At 43.0% G+C, this 17,085-nt stretch overlaps 1 long non-coding RNA gene across 1 annotated transcript; it reads right to left on the reverse strand.

Moving 5' to 3' along the window:
- Nucleotides 1–2,493: 2,493 nt before the first annotated feature.
- Nucleotides 2,494–8,350, reverse strand: LOC106997420 (uncharacterized). The gene is made up of 3 exons (XR_001443587.3): nt 8,061–8,350; nt 6,014–6,219; nt 2,494–3,438 (listed from the first exon to the last, which is right to left on the reverse strand). It is a non-coding gene; the product is annotated as an uncharacterized LOC106997420 (long non-coding RNA).
- Nucleotides 8,351–17,085: the final 8,735 nt, after the last annotated feature.

The raw sequence follows: 17,085 nt of genomic DNA on the forward strand, positions 1-17,085 counted from the left end.
ACTCAAGACAGTCAACTAAGAAAACTTCTTAGAAGATTGACATAAAAACTGAATACTGTTCCTATACACCAACAATTAGAAAATGCAAAAGGAAAAGATCTTATTCAGTGTGGGGAACAACAACAAAAAGAAAATTATGAGTGTACCTAGTAAATCTAGGAAAACATGTGCATACTTTTTATTTAAAAAAAAAAAAACACCCACTGTTTATTGAAAAACTTTAAACCTGAATAGAAAGACATCCCATACTTATGGATGGTGTTCATGTCAAATGAATGCATAAATTCAGTGCATTTCCAATCAAAATTTCAATGCAGGTCTATGTGAAACTTGATACATTGATCATAAAATTCAAATGAGAAAAGAAAGGGCCAAGAATAGCTAAGATCATTTTTATAATGATAGCAAAATGGAAAGACTTAGATCTCAACTCAGTGCAACTATTACCACAAAAGATTTTATCTTTCCCGATGGAAAATTTTGCTTTCTCATTCATTCATTCATCCATTTATTTGTCATGTTTTAAAACTCTACTGTGTCCCAGGCTCTATTCTTGGCTTTGAGAATAGATCAAAGAACAAAACCAACAAAATGCCTGCCCTCAGGGTGCTTACATTCTAGCGGGTGGGTCAAGTAATAAAAATAATATACTGCAATCGTGGACAGTGGTGAATATTATGAAGAAAAATTAAGTGAATTAGGGAGGGCTCTATTTTAAAGAGGGTTAAAAGGGAAGGCCCCTCTTTATAATGTGATGTTTGAACAGCAACCTGTACAGCTTTCTGAGGGGAGAGAAATAGCAGGAAGAAGGAAGAGTAAGTGCAAAGGCCTGAACTGGGAACACAGTCAGTGTGCAAGGAATTGCAAGTGTTTCTGAAACACAGCAAGAGAGAGAGAAAGCGCAGTAGAAAATGAGGTGCAAACTGCAACCAGCAACCAGAACATAGGAGGTCTTATACACATAGTAAGATTGGGAATGTTATTCTGAATGTGAACAGGGAAAAGCACGATCAAATGTATTTTTAAAGACATAACTCGGCCCGGCGTGGTGGCTCACGCCTGTAATCCCAGCACTTTGGGAGGCCTAGGCAGGTGGATCACCTGAGGTCGGAAGTTCGAAACCAGCCTGACCAACATGAAGACACCCCATCTCTACTAAAACTACAAAAATTAGCCCGGCGTGTTGGTGCATGCCTGTAATCTCAGCTACTCGGGAGGCTGAGGCAGGAGAATCACTTGAACCCGGGAGGTGGAGGTTGCAGTAAGACAAGATTGTGCCACTGCACTCCAGTGTGGACAACAAGAGCGAAACTCCTTCTCAAAAAAAAAAAAAAAGAAAAGAAAAGAAAGAAAAAAAGACATAACTCTGTTGCTATGTAGACAAAAAACTGTAGGGGAGCAAGAGATGAAGGGGTAACTAATTAGGAGGCCATAGAGTAGTCCAGGCAAAAGGTGACGGTGGTTTGGCCCTGAGTGGCAGTGCTGGAGGGGGTGATGAATGGCTGGCTTCAGAAAGTCTGTTTTAAGGTAGAGCTGTCAGGATTTGCTAATGGATTGGATGTCAGGCACAAGAGAGTCTGGATAGCCCCAAGGTTTTCAGCCTGAGCAACTGGCAAAGTGATATATGATATGACGGAATGAATATTTTACATGTCCGCAGGGAAGGAAGGAGCATCCGCTAAAAGTTGGTGAGATGACTGGTTGTCCTCAAGTAAAAATAAATTAGATTCATACCTCACCCTGCATAAGAGGTTAAGTTCCCCATGTATTTATGACCTAAATGAAAAAAAAAAAAAACTTTCATATTTTTTTCTTTTTTCTTTTCTTTTTTTTTTTTTTTTTTTTTGAGATGGAGTTTTACTCTTGTTGCCTAGGCTGGAGGGCAGTGGCACTATTGTGGCTCACTGCAACCACCACCTCCTGGGTTCAAGCAATTCTGCCTCAGCCTCCGGAGTAGCTGGGATTACAGGCATGTGCCACCATGCCCACTAATTTTGTATTTTTAGTAGAGACGGGGTTTCACCATGTTGGTCAGGCTGGCCTCAGACTTCTGACCTCAGGTGATCCACCGGCCTCGGCCTCCCAAAGTGCTGGGATTACAGGAGTGAGCCACCCACCTGGCCTAAGTTTTATATTTTAAAAGAAAAATAAGGCACTTTGGGAGGCTGAGGCGGGTGGATCACGAGTTCAGGAGATTGAGACCATCCTGGCCAACATGGTGAAATCCCATCTCTACCAAAAATACAAAATTAGCCAGGCATGGTGGTGCACGCCTGTGGTCCCAGCTACTCAGGAGGCTGAGGCAGGAGAGTCGCTTGAACCTGGAAGGCAGAGGCTGCAGTGAGCCGAGATCGCACCACTGCACTCCAGCTTGGGCAACAGAGCGAGACTCTGTCTCAAAATAAATAAATAAATAAAATAAGAGAAATAATTATGGCCTTATTTATAAGTAGGACAGGGTTTCTTAAACAAGTTGCAAAAGCAAAATCAAAATAATTAAAAATAAATAAACTTTATTATTTAAAGTTTATAAAATTTTATCTGAAACAAAAACCCAAAAACAAATTGAGAAGACAAGCCATAGAGTGAAAGGAGATATTGTGAATGCATATAAATGACAAAGAATTAGTACACAGGATATACAAAAAACACCAAAAAAATCAGTTTGAAAAGAACACACTTACCAAAAAAAGCAAAATATGTGAAAAGGCCAAGGACAGAAGAGGAAATTGAACAATCACTCCAACAAATGACAATTGCTCAAACTCATCAGTAATCAAGGACGCACATAATGAATAGCCTGCATCATCGTTTGACACTTATCAGCTTAGCACAAATGAAAGTGTCTGACAACACAAGAGTTAGTCATGAAATGAAGATGCAAGAAAATTCCTATATGCGCCTGGGAATTGTCAGTTCTTGAAATCACTGAGGGAAACAATTTGGCAAGAAGCAAATCTGCTTCTTAGATGTACTGTGCAAGGAGACAAATGGCAGTATTGTTTATACATCTGTAAGAGCGAACACTTGGAAACTTTTGGAAGAAATAGTCCTCCACAGGCTTACTGTTCTCCTACAGGTCTTACTGGGTGCACCAAGACTGTAAAGCCTTGACTCTTCTTTACCGGATCCATTTTTCAGGGTCGTAGTTGCAGGGAGGAACCTCAAAGGAGAGGGCTTGCCTACTGCCTGCTGTGGGCCCACGCGGTGCCCTAGCTCAGCGGTCCTCCACTGTGACTTGACCCAGTGCATGTGCGGGAGTCATGGGGTCTCTGCATCACCCCGTGGGTATCAGGGCTTGGGGCACCAGTGCAAATACACTGACACTGGCCATTGCTTTATCTGTGAATAATAAGTGAAGTCTTTTGTCTCTGATTCAGAAATCTTAAGTCTTCTGCCAGCATCCATGAAACTGGGGCAGCAGCCTCACTTTTGAATCTGTAAGTAGTGAGTGAAATCTCAGCCTCTTCACAGTTATTGACAGAAGCCACCCAAATATCCATTATCATCATGATTAAATTGTATGATGCACGTGAAATGGAGACAGAGGAGGAATCCCTTTGAGGGGCCTACCACCCTCCCAACCAAGCAAGGAAATAAAGAAAAATCTTGAGTTCCTTTGAGGGAAATTCCAGGCACCTAGCTAGCCCTGAGGAATAAGTGAGCAACCTGATAAGCAAGAAGGTAACAATAGCTGAAGACAATAGCCAAGGAAGTTAGAGCCACCAAATGTTTGGTTCCCCATAGAAACTAAAGACAACATCTTAATATATATCCTTGAGTTGTTTTTAAGAAACCTGGACTCCCACCAAATGGAAAATGACATTTGTTGGCACATAGACCTTAACAGAGGAACTGGGGACTGAACTCTGACTGCCATTTTTTGCTCTGAATTTCTTCCTGAGCAGCCTGGAGGAAGTCATGCCTACAAGTCAGAGCTCAGCATTCCTTTCTGCAGACCCCTAGTCTTTAGACAAAGTTTCACTCCCTTAACCAGTTCGCAAATCAGAAAATCTTTGAATCTACCCAATACCTGTGCCTCGCCCCACACTTCAAGATATCCCACCATTTTTTGCCAAACCAATGTAAGACCTCCATGTACTGATTTATGACTTTGCCTGTAACTTCTGCCCTCCCACCTTTAGAAACCCTTACACTCAAGGCATTCGGGAGTTTAGGTCCTAAGCGTGAGCTATCTGGTTCTTCTTGCTTGGTGCCTGTTATACATGCCTCACTTTTTTTCACTGCAAATCCCACTGTCAGTGTTTGGCTTTGCTATGCCAGGATGAGTGTCCCCAGTTCGGTTTGGTAACAAAATGAAATGCAATACACTAGTTAAATGAATGTACCTATATCTGTTGGCATTATTAAATTGCAAAAACATAATGTTCAGTGAAAAAAAGCTTGTTAGAGAGTGATGTAATCAACAAAAGTTCAGTACTTTGCTATATACAGTTTATGGAGCCATTCATCTGTAGTATTAATATAGTGTCATTCTGGGAATGAAAAACATCAGTTTAAGGACAGGGTGGGAAACATGGAGGGGCTTCCATGATCCTTGTGTGTGTTGTTTCTTAAGGGGAAAAAAAAACTGACGCAAATCTGCCAAAATGTTACAGTTTTGTGCGTGAGAATATAGGTGTTCATTATGTTGTTTTTATGCTTTTCTGGATATTTGAAGTCATCCATAATTTCAGAATATCGGTGATGATGGAGCTTCCCATTTTGTACCATCAGTCTGTCTAAGAGTCACAGAATTACCTCACATTTCCCTTTAAATATGAATCTTGGGGCCGGGCGCGGTGGCTCAAGCCTGTAATCCCAGCACTTTGGGAGGCCGAGACGGGCGGATCACGAGGTCAGGAGTTCGAGACCATCCTGGCTAACACGGTGAAACCCCGTCTCTACTAAAAAATACAAAAAAATTAGCTGGGCATGGTGGCGGCGCCTGTAGTCCCAGCTACTCGGAGGCTGAGGCAGGAGAATGGCGGGAACCCGGGAGGCGGAGCTTGCAGTGAGCTGAGATCCGGCCACTGCACTCCAGCCGGGGTGACAGAGCAAGACTCCGTCTCAAAAAAAAAAAAAAAAATGAATCTTGGTTCTCATAGTTGGAGGCTTAATGTTTCCAAAGTTATAAATATGTTTTTTTGTTTTTTGGAGACAGAGTCTCGCTCTGTCACCAGGCTAGAGTGCAGTGGCGTGATCTCGACTCACTGCAACCTCCACCTCCCGGGTTTAAGAGATTCTCCTGCTTCAGCCTCCCGAGTAGCTGGGACTACAGGCATGCACCACCACGTCCAGCTAATTTTTATATTTTTAGTAGAAACAGGGTTTCACGATGTTGGTCAGGATGGTCTCGATCTCTTGACCTCGTGATCCACCCACCTCAGCATCCCAAAGTGCTGGAATTACAGGTGTGAGCCACCGCACCCGGACAAATAATGCATTTCTGTAGGTGGAAACTTCTCTCAAATTAAAACATCCCCTATACCAGAAACCTGGGGAAAAGAAATCATTAAGTGACCTGACAAGAAATCAGAGACAGTTTTGTTTTTTTAAAAAACAAAACAAAACAAACAAAAAAAAAACAACAACATTAAAGTCCTAATGCGAAGGCAGAGAAAAGACCCATGCTGCTCACTGTCTGTGACCTGATGCCTCCATCTCTTTCTGCAGGGCCTTTGTCCCTGATCTCCCTCTCCTGACCCAGATGAATGAATGAAATGAACTAATGTGTACACAGACTCTGTGTGCATATGGCTTTGATTTGGGAGAAAAGATGAATCACTCTGAGCTGGTAATCTGATCTTTTCCCTTCTGCTAGTAAACAGTTGAAAGATACTCAATACATTCTCTGCCTGCCTTTTAAAACCAGAATAGCAAATAAAAGCCCTAGAGGGGCCTGGTTTGGATGGGGGAAGCCATTTATCACCTTCAGGGAAAAGAGAATGTAAATAGGTCCACATTTATTCTCTGGTCCTCCCTTGGCCAGGACAGCCTTAGAAATACTCACCTTGTTTCAGTTAGCAGGCCAAGGGTCAGCGGTCAACAGAGCTGCTGCAGCAAGGTCTGTGTGGTGCCTCAAACAGGCCACACAAAGAGATGCCATTTGAAATCGGAATTCCTTTCACCCTGAGTGAGTTTCCAAAGCAAAGGGGTCACCCGGTGAGTGTTGGTGGAGTCCTCACTGTTTGTCCTGCCTCTTGCTACAGAGGACATCTGGCAAAAGCAGATCAGAAAATGAAAGAAGTCTGTCCCAGGTCTGCCCTCCCCAAGTGGTGGAATTTCTCATGCTATTGTTGCTTGGGATGTGCCACTCTGTACTTGAGTAGGTGGAGGGTGAACAGACTGATCGGCTGGCTATGAGATGCGAGCAGGATGATGATCATTCACTGGGACATGTCTGGCCAACTGGGAAGAGTCAGGTAGCTCAAGGCCTGGAGATTCTCATCAGGGAGAGCACAAGGGGGCCAGGCCTACAACTGAGGTCCAGGCACAGAGGCTGGGCTATGAGAACCAGTGTCCTCAGTGACTGCGATGATGACATATCCTCTATCACCACCTGCTACTGCGAGGCCCCAGCCCCAGCTGACCTGTAGACTCAGATCTGGGCCTGAGAGGGAGGCTCGGCTTCAGCCCCTCTCATGAACAGAATCCACAGCACCAGGGCTGAGAGTGGTGGCAGGGCCCAGGAACAGTGATATCCAGTAGAATAAGCATGACACCGCCCCCACAAACCAGAGGGAGTGCCAGGCACCTCTGCCCAGCCTCAGGCAGCTGACTTCACTAAAGGAGGCCAAAGGGAAAGAAAAAGATGACAAGCTGTGTTTTGATGGCTGATGCGCAGGCTCCCAGAGAACTTTCAGAAATCAGCTGGGAGTTGGGAGGATTTTTGAATTGTCCTCTTGCAATAGCATGTTGAAAAAAAACTAGCTAAATATACTTTTTGTGTAATTCCATGTCAATACGCATGATTTCTTAGGTGGCAACCAAAGGCAACATGTTCCTGTACCAAATGGTATTGCCAATGTTAAGGTGCTCAATACAGTGTGTATTTTGTTGTATTGGTTTGCTCGGGCTGCCAGAACAAAGTTACACAAATTGGTTGCCTTAAACAACAAAACTGTATTGTCTCACAATTTCTGGAGGACAGAAGTCTAAGAACAAGGTGTTGGCAGGGTTGCTCCTTCTAAAGGCTGAAGGAGAATCTGTTGCAGGCCTCGCTCCTTGGTTTGAGGACAACCATCTTCTCCCTGTGTCTCTTCACATCGTCTTCCCTCTAGGCAGGTCTGAGTTCAAATTTACCCTTTTTGTTATTTTTATGTATTTATCATTATTATTTTTCGGGATGGAGTTTCACTCTTGTTGCCTAGCCTGGAGTGCAATGGCGCGATCTCAGCTCACTGCAACCTCTGCCTCCGGGGTTCAAGTGGTTCTGCTGCCTTAGCCTCCCAAGTAGCTGGGATTACAGGTGTTCGGCGCCACACCAAGCTATTTTTTTTCTTGAATTTTTAGTAGAGATGGGGTTTCTCCATGTTGGCCAGGCTGGTCTTGAACTCCTGACTTCACGTGATCCACCCACCTCGGCCTCCCAAAGTGCTGGGATTACAGGTATGAGCCACCACGCCTGGTCAAATCTCCCCTTCTTTATAAGAACACTGGTCATATTGGATTAGATGCCCACTCTACTTTAGTATGACCTCATTTGAACTTAATCACATCTTCAAAAACCTGTTTCCAAATGCAGTTGCATTCTGAGGAACTAAGGGATTAGGACTTGGACACAGACATTTTGGGGGACACAATTCAACATTTATTTGCCAAATCACTTTTTAGAATGATTAAGGCAATTAACGATCTTCTTAAAGTGAAGAAACAACCCACAGAATGGGAGAATATATTTGCAAACTACCCATCTGACAAGGAATTAATAACCAGAATATATAAGGAGCTCAAGCAACTCAACAGGAAAAAAATCTAATAATCCAATCAAAAATCAAAATCTAGTAATCCAAATCAAAAATCAGAAATGAATAGATATTTCTCAAAAGAAGACTTACAGATTGGCAAACAGGCATATGAAAAGGTGCTCATGATCACTGATCATCAGAGAAACGCAAATTAAAACTACAATGAGATATCTCACACCAGTTAAAATGGCTTTTATCCAAAAGACAGGCAATAACAAATGCTGGTGAGGACGTGGAGAAAAGGGAACACTAGTATATTGTTAGTAGGAATGTAAATTAGTACAACCACTATGGAGAACAGTGTGGAGGTTCCTCAAAAAAACTAAAAATAGAGCTACCCTATGATCCAGCGATCTCACTGCTGGGTCTATACCCAAAAGGAAGGAAATCAGTATATTGAAGAGATACCTGCACTCCCATGTTTGTTGCAGCCCCGTTGACAAGAGCTAAGATTTGGAAGCAAATTAACAGTCCATCAACAGATGGACGGATAAGGAAAATGTGGTACATATACACAATGGAGTACTATTCAGCTACAAAAATAATGAGATCCTGTCATTTGCAACAACATGGATGGAACGAAATTGGAGGACATTATGTTAAGTGAAATAAGCCATGCACAGAAAGACAAACATCACATGTTCTCACTTATTTGTGGGATCTAAAAATCAAAAACAATTGAAATCATGGACGTAGAGAACAGGAAGGATGGCTACCAGAGGCTGAGAAGGGTAGTAGAGGACTGGGGAGATGAGGTGGGAATGGTTCATGGGTACCAAAAAAAATAAATAAATAAAAGAATGAATAAGACCTACTATTTGATAGCACAACAGGGAGACTATAGTCAATAATAATTTAATTGTACATTTTAAAATAACTAAAAGAGTATAATTGGATTGTTTATACCACAAAGAACAAATGCTTGAGGGTATGGATACCCCATTCTTCATGATGTGCCTATTTCACATAGCATGCTTGTATGAAAACATCTCATGTACCCCATAAATATATACCCCTATCGTGTACCCACAAAAATTAAAAATTTTAAAAAAAATTTAATCTTATCAACAGTGTATTAGGACATTGTGTTGTTGCAATTTCCTTAGCATCAAGTGTGTCTTAAAAAAAAAAAAAAAATCTGATAAGTTTTTAGAGCCTGGTAATTCATTCTTTTTTTTTTTCTCCGTCCAACCTGGAGTGCAGTGGCACAATCTTGGCTCACTGCAACCTCCGTCCCCTGGGTTCAAGCGATTCTTCTGCCTCAGCCTCCCAAGTAGCTAGGATTTTAGGTGCCTGCTACCACACCTGGCTAATTTTTGTATTTTTAGTAGAGACGAGGTTTTGCCATGTTGGCCAGGCTGGTCTCAAATTCCTGACCTCAGGTGATCCACCCACCTCAGCCTCCCAAAGTGCTGGGATTACAGGCATGCGCGACTGTGCCCAGTCAGTATTTCATTCTTAAGTAAACTGGCCATATATGAATTGGCCATATGAGTTCTTTTGCAAAATATAAGACTATTTCTCCCCTTATAGTAGCTATTGTTGAATAAGATGCCAAGAAGGACAGCTAGCAATAGAGACTCAGTGCACAGATACACTGGCAGGATTACCGGGTACATCTCCACCTCACTAACGCCTTCTAGAGGTCACCATGAGCGTGGTGGGAAGAACTTGCAATTTAGAATCAGAAGCACAGGGGTTCAAATCCCAGCTCTGGGACTCTCTAAATGTGCTCTTTTTCCAACTTTTTGAGGCCTGTAGTCTTATACGAAAAACCTTATCCTCTTCACCCAACTTTTCGAGGATTAAAAAATCCTCACGTGGCATACTGCTGCACCACACTCTGTGATGCATTGTGGATGTCCAGTAATGTGCGTGGACCCTAAAGCTGCTCTGAGGACCAGATTCTCCCCATGGAGTAAACAGGCCGCAGGTCATTAAGGGAACCAGATGCTCGTGAACAACAGACCATTCATATGGATTAGCGGGTTTCTGCAAGGAAGAAGAGGGCTTGATCATCTCATTATTTGTTTCATGTGTCAGAATTGAATCACAGTGCAGCATTCATTGACCTAAAATTAAATTACTTGTCATATTTTTTATTCAACCATTTCCTCCTTTCCTTGGTAAATATAATTTTTTCTCATTCTAATGAAGCTCCTTGGAAACATCAAATCACTGTTTTTTTTTTTTAAATCAGAGTAATTAACCAGTGATGGATGAGGCACAGGTAACACGTGGATTTGGTTGGGGGAGTCTTCAGTAAGCAAAGGATGGCTTTACATTGGTCCTTGGAAGAGTGGTAAAGTTGTGTCCACACCCCGAAATGTGTAAGGTCAGCTGTGACCCCTGGTGGAGCAAGAAGGCAAGACTATGACAAATATAAATTGTCATATCATTTTCTCAAAATCAAAAGACAACTCTAACTCACTAATTACCTTCTGTGTATCTGTTCTCTTAGAAGTCAAGGAAAACCGTATCTATAGAATATATCTCATCATCAGTTTATTCTCATAAAATAGATTTTCTCAAAACAGCCCCACTTCCAATTCTGAAATGGATCTTACCCCTTTTCAGATAAAGTCTGAGTTCATTGTGCACCTTCACCTTTCTCTCTACAGGTCTTGGTCACACCAATGGACACGCCAGTCTCAGGCTGTGGGTGCTTGCTGGGCTCTCTGTCTGTCACTTCTCCTGAGCCCTAGAGGATCACCGCACCCAGCTGCAGCACTTCCTACACCCCTCACCCCCAGGGCACGGCCCAGAGGGAACCTTGACTCTTTGGCTGCTTCAGTGTATCTGGCCGAAGACCAGAGCTCCTGCTTTGGCAATCAGTCATCTACACACCAAGGTCCCTGAGATCTTGCCATTTTTCTAGAGTACTCCCCGGCGAGCAGGACTCAGAGGCCCAACCTCAGGAGACACTTCTGTCTGTGCCTGTCTCTCTCTGTTCTGTCTCTCTTTCTATTTCTGTGTCTTTCTCTGTCTGTCTGTCTGTCTCTCCCGTCTTTGTCTGTCTGTCTATCTCTGTCTTTGTCTCTGTCTCTGTCTCTCTCACACACACTCCTCACCTCTGTCACTTCTTTCCATAACCCGTGGGGTACAGAGGGGTGTATTTTTCTTTTTCCCTCACAATCCTCCTCACAGGTAGTAAAGATTGTGTGTGTGTGTGTTTCTATGTTTCTCATGCCTTCTTAATTCCTTGATTGATTTGCTTTGGGAAATCAAAGCCAGCCAGGCTCAGGAGTTTTGTTGTTGCTTGTTTGCTGTTTCGCTTTGCCACTGTCATGTCCTTTCTCCGGTGTAGTAGAGATCTAGCTATTGCTGGAATGAAGAAAAGGGAAAGGGGAGAGGGAGAAGGGGAAAAATAGCAAGGAGCAAAAAGAATTTGACCAATTTCTGAGAAAAGTGTAAAAATACTGTCTTCCCACACACCATCAAATGCCTGCATTCCAACAGCAGCTTTGTGGGTGAGAGTGATGGTGATCCGTCCCGTGGTCCGCAGGGCAGCCAGCGAAGGGCTGGGCCATCCTGCAGGAACAAGATGTTCTGATGCAGTGTGGGCGAGCGTGCCTGGCTGTGGGAGGAGCCGCCGCGCCTGCAAACCGGAGTGCCATGAGACACGTAGTGGGAAAAAGCATTTCTGATGACAGTCTCCATTCCTGGCACTTTCAGATGTTTTATAAAGTTTTCCAATGTTTATTTCAACTGTCAGGTATGTGATGTTTTCTTCATTTTACAGCAGAGGAAGCTAAGGTATCAAAAGACTAAGTAACTTCCCCCAAAGTGTCCCCCTAACTCTTGAGTTTCCTATGACAGCGACTGGCCCAACCATCCATCCAACAACTCAAGCCAGAGTCCCGGTTCGTCCTGGACTTCCCATCCTTGGCCACTTTCTCCCCCGAGATCCAATCAGTGAAGCAACCCCTGCTGCCGGCCACCCACCACTTGCCTCCACCTGCTTCAACCACCTTGTTTTCCGCCTGAGGTTTTACAGTGGCATATCCAGGTGGTTTCCTGCCCAGTCAACTCTCCAACCAGGCTTTAAAAATACTGTGGCCAGGCGTGGTGGCTCACACCTGTAATCTCAGCACTTTGGAAGGCCAAGGTGAGTGGAACATTTGAGGTCAGGAGTTCAAGACCAGCCTGGCCAACATGGCAAAACCTGTCTCTACTAAAAATATAAAACAATTAGCCAGGCATGGTGGTGCAGGCCTGCAATCTCAGCTGCTTGGGAGGCTGAGGCGGGAGAAATTGCTTGAACACGGGAGGTGGAGCCGAGATTGCACCACTGCACTCCAGCCTGGGAGACAGAGCAAGACTCTGTCTCAAAAAAAGAAAAAAATACATATTATATGCATATATATACACACACACACACATATATATACACACACGTACATATATATACACACACATATATATGTATATATTTGGGCTTCTCTTTCGTCTAGTGGGGACACCCACTGTAGGTTTTACTTTCAAAGAAGTCTCATTCACCTCCATTCTCAGGAGGAATCATTACGGTTTTCTCTCTAGATAGTTTGTTATAGCATTAGGCACACGTGTGAAATTCCCATTTTCTCACCATCAGACTGAAGCATGTTTTTCTGAAATCTAAAATAATTTAAAGTTTATGAAGCCAGGATGGTTTTGATCTAGATATATGGCCTTAGCAACCAAAAATATTTTTTCTTTTAAAAGTAATCTATTTTATTTTGCCTGAAACTTGGAAGACACACACATTCTGATCCATTTAATTCTTTAACGAGAATTGAAAAAGTCAGTCCGTCAGTCTGTTTCAGCTTTCCACCTGGTCATTCCAGAACTATGCCAAGTATCTTTTTGTTATGTATTTTCTGAGCCACAGTCTGGGGCGGAGACTGAAGCTGGCAGGCAGGGCATGGTGTGGGCAAATTACAGTGTGGAGCTCCAGGGTCACATCTGGGGTCCTCTACTGGCTCTGAACGATGCTGTCTGAACTCTTCAGATACCCTGAACCCCAGAGGCAGCAAGCCCCCAGGAGGAACAAAGGCCAAAGCACATAACAGGAGGCAGGGCATTTGCCTTCGTTTTTGGAAATATTTTTTAAAATAAGAAATAAGAGCTCTCACTGAGCAGAAAGCGTTGGCTGTTTCCTAACTCTTCTGATGTCACTTCTGCTCCATCCTCGCCTGCTCTGCCCTTTGCCCTCATAGGCTACGGCTCCCCCATCTCCACCTCATTCATCAGGCACTTCGGGCATCCTGAACAGGGCATCATGCTGGTTGTTTGGCATCATTTTCTCCTCCTTCATCTCCACTAGGTAGATACTGTTCACTCTTCCCACGTGAGGTTTACCATCTTGCCCATGACCACGGACAGCAAACGCTAGAGCTGGGATGGGAGGCCAGGGTCTGGACATGTCCTTTTCTAGGCCATGCTGCTTTAAGGACCTGATCCCACTGGAGCTCCTGAATGCTCAGACTTTCAGCACATCAAGAACTGCGATACATCTTCATGGTGAGATAGTTTAATACCTTAATCTCCCTGTGGGGAAACGAAAGTTCTGAGAAGATGGGCTGCCTTCAAGTTGAACCGATTCAGGCTTGTAATCAGAGGTCCTGATATGAATCCCTATTTTACCAGTTCTTAGCACTTTGGGTAAATCTGGTACTCCCCACCACACCCTGGAAATCAGATAGTAGTATATCATTTATAGGAATCAACTGAAATCATTCTTACAACAAGCAGTCTTTACCGCCTGGTAAGTAAGCACCAAGGTAGGGACTGAGTTTAGGTTCTGAGTTTAGTTTATTCTTCGCCATAACTCTTGCCCTGATGGGTCCTACCTCTTGTGAGGTAGGTAATTGGAAAACAAATGTCAAAATATACCATTAAAATTGTGCTAAGATACGCAAAACTCCTGGCACATAGTTGATTTCTCCATAAATGATCTCCTTACTGGCTTAAAATTTGACTGTTTAAAAACAGAATCATGGTCCGGGCAAGGTGGTTCACACCTATAATCCCAGTACTTTGGGAGGCCAAGGTGGGAGGATCACTTGAGGTCAGGAGTTCAAGACCAGTCTGGTCAATATGGCAAAACCCTGTCTCTACTAAAAAATACAAAAAGTAGCTGGGCGTGGTGGTGGGTACCTGTAGTCCCAGCTACTCGGGAGGCTGAGGCAGGAGAATCGCTTAAACCCAGGAGGCACAGGTTTCAGTGAACCAAGATCATGCTGCTGCACTCCAGCCTGGGTGACAGAGTGAGACTCTGTCTCAAAAACAAAAACAAAATAGTGAAAAACAGAAATATAGAGAAGATTGTTCTAGATTAAAGGGACATGACAATCAAATGCAACGTAAGACACTTGATTGGATTTTGTGTTTTAAAAATCTATAAGAAGGCCAGGCACAGTGGCTCACGCCTGTAATCCCAGCACTTTGGGAGGCTGAGGTGGGAGGATAACCTGAGGTCAGGAGTTCAAGATCAGCCTGGCCAACATGGCGAAACTCCATCTCTACTAAAATACAAATATTAGCCGAGCATGGGGGCACATGCCTGTTATCCCAGCTACGCAGAGGGCTGAGGCACGAGAATTGCTTGAATCTGGGAGGCAGAGGTTGCAGTGAGCTGAGACTATGCCACTGCACTCCAGTCTAGGCGACAGAGCCAGACTCTGTCTAAAAAAAAAATCTGTAAGAGACATTTTGGGGACAAAGGAAAACATTTGAATCAATAGTAAGTTTCTTATTAAGCATAATAATGGCTCCGTGTCATATAGCAGAATGTTCTTGGCGAGGCATTTACTGGTGAAGTGTTATGATGTCTGCCACTGTTTTTAAATGGTTCAAAAATATGCATGTATATACGGGCAAATGCTTCAGGACATTGGTCGGGGCAAACATTTTTTAGTTAAGACCTCAAAAGCACAGGCAACAAAATTGAAAGTAGACGAATGAAATTATATCAAGCCAAAAGCTTCTGCACAACAAAGGAAACATCAACAAAGTGAAAAGACAACTTACGGAATTGGAAAAAATATTTGCAGACTTCTCATCTGACAAGGGATTAATAACCATAATATATAAGGAGCGCAAACAACTCAAATAGCAGAAAAAATAAAACAAAAAATACATTTTAAAAAATCTGGTTGAAAAATGGGCAAATGATCTGAATAGACATTTCTCAAAAGAAGATATACAAGTGACCAAAACACATGTGGAAAAAGACTTCATATCCCTAATCGTCAGGGAAACACAAATCAAAACCATGTTGAGATATCTGCCCAGCCCTGTTAAAATGGCTATTATCCGCCTGGCATGGTGGCTCACGCCTGTAATCCCAGCACTTTGGGAGGCTGAGGTGGGCGGATCACCTGAGGTCAGGAGTTCAAGACCAGCCTGGCCAACATAGTGAAACCCCATCTCTACTAAAAATACAAAAATTAGCCGAGCATGGTGGTGGATGCCTGTAATCCCAGCTACTTGGGAGGCTGAGGCAGGAGGATCGCTTGAACCTGGGAGGTGGAGGTTGCAGTGAACCAAGACCATGCCATTGCACTCCATTGCACTGGGTGAAAGAGTGAGATTCCGTCTCAAAAAATAAATAAATAAAATAAATAAAATTTTTAAAAGTGTCTGTTAACAAAAGGACAACAAATAATAGATACTGGCAAGGATGCAGAGGAGGGACACTAGTACACTGTCGGTGGGAATGTACATTCATACAACCACTATGGAAAACTTATGAAGGTTGCTCCAAAAACTAAAAATAGAACTACTATATGATCCAGCAATCCCACTGCTAAGTATATATTCAAAAGAAAGGAAATCAGAATATCAAAGGTGTATCTGCACTCCCATATTTATTGTCGCACTGTTCACAACAGCCAAGATAGAGAATCAACCAAAATGTCCATCCACAGATGAATGGATAAATAAAATGTGGTGTATATGCAGAAGGGGATATTATTCAGCCATTATAAAGAATTGAATTCTGTCATTTGTGGCAGCACAGATGGAACTGGAGATCATTATGTTAAATGAAATAAATCAGACCCGAAAAGACAAATATTGCATGTTCTCACTCATATGTAGGAGTTAAAAAAGTGGATCTCGGCCAGGCGTTGTGGCTCACGCCTGTAATCCCAGCACTTTGGGAAGCCGAGGTGGGCAGATCACTTGAGGTCAGGAGTTCAAGACCAGCCTGGCCAACATGATGAAACCCCTGTTGCTACTAAAAATAATAAAATTAGCTGGGCATGGTGATGGGCACCTGTAATCCCAGCTACTCGGGAGGCCAAGACAGGAGAATTGCTTGAACATGGGAGGCGGAGATTGCAGTGAGACGAGATTGTGCCACTGCACTCCAGCCTGGGCAACATGCAAGACTCCATCTCAAAAAAAAAAAAAAAAAACAAATAGTGAATCTCACGGGGATAGAGCGTAGAATGGGGGCTACTAGAGGTTGGAAAGCGTAGTGGGAGGGGAAAGATGAAGAGAGGTCAGTTCATGAGTACAAAAATACAGTAGAAGAAGAAATAAGTTCTAGTGTTTGATCACACAGTAGAGTGACTACAGTTAGCGATAATTTATAATACGTATCAAAATAGCTAGAGTGCGGATCTGAAATGCTCCCAACACAAAGAAATATAAATGTTTGAAGTGAAGAATATCCTAATTAGTGTGATTTGATTATTACATGTTGTATATACATGTGGCAAAATATTACATGTAGCTCAGAAATATGTACAATTATTATCTCTCAGTAAAAATATGTTTAAATATATATGTTGGAGACAAAGAGAAAGAGATTGAGAGAGAGCACAAATGTGGCAAAACATTCATATTTGGTGAATCAGGTGACGTTTATATAGGTATTCATGTGTCAGCCTCTCAATGTTTTTATAAGCTTTGAAACAAAAAAATTGAGAAAAAAATAAACATTAAATCAAATCCTTTCTAGGAAAAGAAATGAAGTAGAGTCCTGTAGTTCCAATCAACTTGTTCATTTTGGTTCTTACCATTGAATGTGGATCTGAAGTGGCTCCTGTCACACAGAGGTGGTAGAGGAGCAGCCGGCTGGCACCTCTGTGGCTCGCTGACACAAAGCAGGGGTGGAGGATTCCTT

The sequence above is a fragment of the Macaca mulatta genome, chromosome 3, assembly GCF_049350105.2.
Source record: "Macaca mulatta isolate MMU2019108-1 chromosome 3, T2T-MMU8v2.0, whole genome shotgun sequence".
Classification (NCBI taxonomy): Eukaryota; Metazoa; Chordata; class Mammalia; order Primates; family Cercopithecidae; genus Macaca; species Macaca mulatta.